This window comes from Aphis gossypii, unplaced genomic scaffold (assembly GCF_020184175.1).
Source record: "Aphis gossypii isolate Hap1 unplaced genomic scaffold, ASM2018417v2 Contig00709, whole genome shotgun sequence".
Classification (NCBI taxonomy): Eukaryota; Metazoa; Arthropoda; class Insecta; order Hemiptera; family Aphididae; genus Aphis; species Aphis gossypii.
This window is the reverse complement of record NW_026083241.1, coordinates 50,378-57,795: the sequence shown is the minus strand read 5'-3', so window position 1 is coordinate 57,795 and position 7,418 is coordinate 50,378. Positions and strand designations below refer to the sequence as shown.

At 32.7% G+C, this 7,418-nt stretch overlaps 1 pseudogene; it reads left to right on the top strand.

Annotated features, from left to right (window-relative positions):
* Nucleotides 1–848: 848 nt before the first annotated feature.
* LOC126555100 (uncharacterized) lies at nucleotides 849–1,669 on the top strand (annotated as a pseudogene).
* The last annotated feature ends 5,749 nt before the right edge of the window (nucleotides 1,670–7,418 follow it).

The following is a 7,418-nucleotide window of genomic DNA, read 5'->3' as shown; positions in this document are numbered from 1 at the left end:
GTGGATTGCATACCTGGACGCAACAAATCTGTTTGTACTGTTTTTTTTTTTTACATAAAACATTGTTATAACATTGTTTTTTTTTTTTTTTTTTTTTTTTTAGCTACGGTTGGGCTATGAGTAAATATATGCCAAAGGACGGATTTTCATGGTATGAGGGCAATCTAGATGTTGAAAATATTTTAAAATTGTTGGAAAGTTCAAACGAAAAATCAAACATTGGATTCTCGTTAGAAGTTGACATATTATATCCTCAATCGTTGCATGACGAGCATAACGAGTTACCGTATCTTCCAGAGAGGATGGTTCCCCCTGGATCAAAAAAAAAAACTCATTGCCAATTTACAACATAAAAAAAAATATGTTGTTCATTATATGGCATTGAAACAAGCTCTCAAAGCGGGATTAATACTGGAAAAGGTAATAATTGTTTACAGTTATTATTATTAAAAATTGTTTGAATTATTTTTTTTTGTTTAGGTGCATCGAGTTTTAAAATTTAATCAATCACCATGGCTTCAAAAATATATTGAGTTGAATACTAAAATGAGAATGAACGCATTAAATGATTTTGAGAGAGATTTTTTTAAATTAATGAACAATGCAGTATTTGGTATGTGTTTTTTTTTTTATCATACCTTTTTCTTAAATTTGTCTTAACTTTACAGGGAAGACTATGGAAAATGTAAGAAATAGATTAAAAATGAAACTCGTTTCGGATGAAAAAACGTGTTCTAAGTTAATTAACCGAAATACGTTTAAGGACATTACAATTTATAACGAAAACCTAGCGGTAATACATTTGGATATAGATGAATTGAAATTTGATAAACCAATATACGTAGGGATGGTGATTTTGGATATATCAAAGACATTAATTTATGATTTTCATTATAACTCTATGGTTAAAAGTTATAGTTCAAATATTCAACTGATGTATACGGATACAGGTACATATTATATACATATATTGCATAAATGTTTATTAACTAATAAATAAATTTTTTTTTTTTTTTTTTTTTTCAGATTCATTGATATATTATATAAAGACATCTGATTTCTACGCTGATTTGTTGAATAACCCTGATCTTTTAAATCGTATGGATACTTCAAACTTACCGATCAATCATCCATGCTATTGTATCGACAGGAAGAAATTACCTGGGACTTTCACTGACGAAGCGAATGGAAAAGCTATCACAGAGTTTGTTGCACTACGATCTAAATCATATGCATATAATCTATCGGGTGTAGAAAAAATTAAAGCGAAAGGTGTCAGAGGTCATGTCGTTAAAAATCATATGAGTTTAGCAGATCATAAACAATGTTTATTTTTCAACGGCACAACGGTTGATAGTGATACTGGTAGAGGCATAGCTATAAAACAATTCGAGTTGTTAAATCTACAGGTCACACGCCTTCAACAAAACAGTATACACCGTTTCGAGTAAACATATCACTAAGATCTTTTAAACATCAGATGAAATCAATTTCAACAGTTAAATTAGCTTTAAACCGATCGGACGATAAGAGGATAGTCCTAGAAAACCAAATTAATACCTTGGCTCATGGACATTACAGTTTAGAGTGAGTTGAGATAAATAGATATTATCATTCTTTATATAATAATAATCTAATTATATCTATGTTGCAGTCAAGAAGAGGAGCATTTAACTAACACACAATCATGAAGTCTTCATTATAATTGATTTATTATTTGTGCGTCATTAAAACAGTATATAATGTATATCAATTATAAAAAAAAAAAAAAACTGTATATAATGTAAAAATATAATTTAAACTATATGTAAACTGTATATATATATAATGTAAAAATATAATATATACATAATGGAAAAAAAAAAAAAATTATAATCTTAAATTATCAATATACCATTTTTTTAAGGCAAATGCTTTATTCAATGTACATTTTAATGGATTGAAATCTTTATGAAAACTACAGCATGGTAGTGATTGTCCAATCAATGAACAAATCCGAGGACATTCGAAGAGTTCCAAGTCGTAGACGGTGGCGTGCGACATAAGGTCGATGATTAACCGTTGTTTTTGCAAACCTTTAACGTAAATTCTTTCGAATTTGATCGATTCTAATATTTTATGTATTTCTTCATAATCCACATCACCATAATCCGGAGACAAACCGTGATGCAGCCGTTGCAACCAACTGTTTACACTTCGACTTTTTGCATCTTGTTTTAAAGATGTATTTTTAAATATCCAGTGTTGATTGTACAATGTCTCAGTGTCTACTATAGACATTTCTTTAATAAACCACTTGTTGTTGACTCCGACAACGCACTGAACGTCCAAGATAGCCGACATGATTGCAGATGAATTAATAATTTTATGTACCGAACAGATTCACTTCTGAGCTAGCACTGGAACTATTTTTTAATATCTCTCTTATTTATCCATGAATTATGAGAATCGTCAAATCCCACCCACTTGACATATATCTGATTCCCCTTCTTTCGTACAATTTTTTCGATTAAATAATCATTAGGATAATTTGTTTTAGATATCTCTTCGTTATAAAAACAACCGGCTATTGGATCATCATTATAATCATGTAACTGATAAGTTGGCGGTATTGTTTTGTTTTTTTTACTATTGTGAATATTTCTGTTGACCAATTGGGTAAAAATCCTTTTGAAAAAACTCCTTTGTGAGTGCTTATTCGAACTTTATCGCCAACACAAAATTTTACTTTTTTATTTGTGATTGCGCGTTGTTTCAAATTCACTAGTGAAGGATTTTCTTCTGCCTGCAATGGTGTCATACCGATCGTTCTATGCCTTGTATTGTTGTAATTATCTATCAGCATGGGTAAAATAGATATCCATTTATGTGAACCTCGAGCAGTAAACTCTCTATACATGTTTGTTTTCAGAGTGCGATTAAACCTTTCAACAAAGCAGGCTTTTGTTGTAGAATAGGTGCTATACTTTTTTATATTGTACTTTGTCATTAACGTATCGAATTTTAAATTATAAAATTCTTTTCCATTGTCCACCTGCAGCAGTTTTGGTGATCTATCAATAAGTATTTTTGACATGGCACCGGTCACTTCACAAGCCGTTTTTGTTTTTAATGGAATAGCCCAGGCGAATTTCGTGAAGCAGTCAATCACACAGAGAATATACTTGTATCCATTGTTTTTTTTTGAAAGTGGTATCATCTCGACCAAGTCTGCCTGCCATAAATCGTTTTTTCCGTACACATTTACTGTTCGTCTTGTATAATTTTTCCTAGCCGGTCTGTGAAGTTCGATTGCTATATCACGTTTAGACATTAGGTATTTTCTTTGTTATACCGGATTCATAGAGTTCTTCAAAAATAGATAATATTTCGTTTGAAACTCCGGTGTTTCCCGCAGATTGAGAGGCTAAAAGAAGTCTTAATCTATCAACCAACTCATTCGGATCATTCCAATATACTAAATTATGCGTTTGTAATTGCACACCGGTCCCCGAGGAAAATAGCTTACAAATAATTTGTTTATACTTTGCACCACCTTGCTTAATTTTGTACCGTCCAGCGTTAAATGTGCCGATGTTTGAATAAGTATTGATTTATATGTATTTAAATCACTATCAGTATATTGCATTGGATATCTAGAAAACAATAACTCAACAAGCCCCGGTGTTAGCTGATAAGATGAATCATTGATAATTATTTCATTGTTTTTAAATTTTACTTCTTCATGACCTAATTTAATAACACCATCAGATTTTTTTCTTGGACCATATATTTTATCTTTCTCACATTCTTCTAATGACCGGTAAGTTCCCGTCCGATTATCGGTAGCTAAATCTTCAACTGCATTAGAAATGTCATTATCATTACCTGCTTCGGAAGTTTGTGGTGTTGGCGATTGGTTATGTAATTTGTTCAGAGGCTCGATTATTGGTTTAAATGTTTGTGATACATAAGATTGAATATCGGCATCACCTCTTTTTAATGCTTCAAATTTACGTTTAATGTTTTCCTTAGCAATAACTAATTCGTTCAACACTGTACTATCGTCTCCCATGGTTAATGACGTACTATAGTGTTTTATACAACGACAAACGTGTCAAAACCGTGTCGATATCGTCCGTTGTCACGTTCACAGTCCTTACTTATTACGACGAAATTGAATCTCCCCTTACTCCAACACAAAGTACAAAACTCTTTAAACTCGGGATAATTCATATCACCAGAGCAGTGTTCCATGTAAACGTGTTTTAAATTAGTCTCATCTTGCTTGAATAATATTATCATGTTGCTATTATCTCGAATAAGTTGTTTTGGTATGCGTGCGAATGATTGCGCCAGATAGAACACATCAATGTTGTTATGTCTACAGCGTGTGTAGTAAGAACGTACAATATTCTGATTTTCACATAAAATATCGTCAAATATAAAAACAGAATCTGGTAATGCTTTTTCTGGAGGGATAACCTCATCGTTTTCATGAAAAGTGAATAACTGTACTCCCTCCACATCTTTTAAAATGTCACAAAGCATTTTATATTTAGGCTGTTCGAGTGTTTTAGAGTATATATAACGTTTGAAATCGAAATCGTATACCATTGATATTAGTCAATAAAGCATAAATTAAATTTGTTTTACCACATCCAGAAGGACCAACAACTAAAGCACGACAGGTATTTGGTAAAAGCGCTCCATGTCTTGATTCACGAGTCGTAGGTGGGTCGATATTTTCCACTGTAAGTTTTATTTGTTGATCGACAAACTTCATTATAATATAATGATTATGTATAAATAGCTGTGTAATCTTTGTAATCTGACCATTACACGATGTCACCCGTTCGAAGAAACAACAAGAATAAAGGCGGAGTTATAATTAACACTCTTATAAACAAATTACCGTTTGAACTTCATTTACCAGGTAATTATAAATTCTACCACACACACACACACATAACCTAACCATATCACTTTACAAGTTTATAGTTTTTATTTATCATTTTAGGTTATCAGTACTGCGGTCGGGGACAAAGGAGAGAAAACGGTTGGATCGTGGTGATAAAGGTATCAATCCTTTAGATTCGGCGTGTAAAGAACATGATATCGCTTATGATCACAGCAAATCTTTGACAGATCGTCAAAAAGCAGATTATATATTAGAAAATAGGCTTGGAATAGATTCAAGTCAAAAGACTCAAATTTAAAAGAAAAGGCTGCAGCGTGGTTAGTCACAACGGGCATGAAGGCAAAACGTAAAATTGGGGCAGGATGTGGATTCAAAGCTGCTATAAAGGCGGCTAAAAATGTACTCAAAAAAATATTAATGAAAAAAACATGATGAAATTAACAAAAAAATGTGTTGCGGCAGCTAAAAAAATATTTCGTAAAAACGGCAAGAAAACTCGAGTACCTCGTGTCATACCTATACCGAAAACTGGTGGTATGTTACCGTTGATACCAATTTTTGCTGGCTTATCTGCGCTCGGAGCGCTAACGGGTGGCATTGCTAACGTTGTAAAAACCGTTAGTGAATTTAATAGAAATGAACCTTCACATTTGGGCAGAGGATTATATCTCGCACCTAATAAAGGCGGTTCGTATAAAATAGAGAAAGGAAAAGGACTATATCTCGCTCCACACGGAGGTGGTTCGTATAAAAGAAAGGGCACCCGTAAATCTTTAAAGAAAACTCCAAAACGGCAAAAAAACTATTTCTACGTTACCCAAAAGAGCGCTGTATGATTACGAGATTATAAAACATGCGTGCATTGAAAATACCTCATTTCATCGGAGTGTTTTCTAGAGATAGGTTACCTTCACGACCAAAGCATAAAGAATCAGCGGTTATCAATTTGGACATTGAAAAAAGTACAGGAACTCATTGGGTAGCGTATAAAAAAATTGGAAAACAAGTTACATACTACGACAGTTTTGGTAATCTACCACCTCCACTAGAACTACAGTCGTACCTCAGTGGATGTAACATACAGTATAATTACACTAGGCATCAACGTTATAACACATATAATTGCGGGCATTTGTGTTTGAAATTTTTATCATGTACACGATAACATTAAATGGTAATTCCAGCAAAATGTCATGTGATATTTTTCCACCGTTAGAAGTAAAAAATACATCGCAGCTGTGTCTTTTAAGCCTGCAAACACATAATTCTATACCAAACGTAGAACCGGATTGTAATACGATAGGATTTCGCAATTCGCTAGGAAAATGTATAAATGTAACTATACCAACGGGATCATATGAAATAATTAATTTGGAGTCAACGATTCAAAAACTCTTACCAAATCATGTTACTTTGTTTCAACTCAAGGCTGATAGCAGCACATTAAAATGTTCAATGACGTGTAGTCATGATATTGATTTCACGATTGAACATAATATATCCAAAATATTAGGTTTTGAAAATAAAGTTTACTCTGAAAACACAAAGCATGAATCTGAACGGATAGTTAACATAATGAAAGTTAACTGTATAAAAATAGATTGCAATCTAATTTCTGGTTCATTCAGTAATGGTATACCGAGCCAGACGATACACGAGTTTTTCCCTTCTTCGCCGCCTGGACATAAAATCATTGAAGTTCCAAAACATTTAGTTTTCTACCGGCTTAATTCCACGTCTATAAGTAAAGTAAATATAGTGCTAAGAGATCAAGATAATAACTTAATCAATTTAAGAGGGGAGCCAATCACAATTCGTTTACAAATTAAACATAAAGATGGCTATTAAGTTCAACAGTTATATAAAAAGAAATGTTATCAAGAAAATCAATAGTTCTACTAGCAAGATTAATACGTCAAGACGTACACCGATTGTAAAGAAACTAACCAAAATCAATCTATCATTTATACGCTCTTTAAAAGTTCTATAATCATGGATGAAATGTATTTGGACGTAGCTGGCGGATATGAATAAGATTGCAAAATAACTCAAATGCAGTACCACTCTTTCCTTCCGTATTCGACTACAGCTTTATCCAATAACGATGAAATTAGAATATCTATTCAAAATATGGACGCTTACACTTTGCCTTGCGAGAGCTATCTTTACATTGAAGGTAAATTAAATATACCTGCAGATATTACAGCAGAGAAGGGTGAATTCAACTTTACAAATAATGGCTTAGCGTTTTTATTTTCTGAAATCCGATATGAAATTAACGGAGTGGAAATACAAAAATTAAAATCTCCTGGAATATCTTCGAGTCTTAAAGGTTTTTGCTCGCACACTCCGAGTGAATTGAACAATCTACAAAATGCTGCTTGGGACGTAGATATGGATGCCAGTGAAAATAAACATTTCATGTTAAATAACAAATTCGCTGGTTGTATCCCGCTCAAACACTTGTTTGGATTTTGTGAAGATTATAAAAAAATACTACTCAACTGTAGGTAATCAA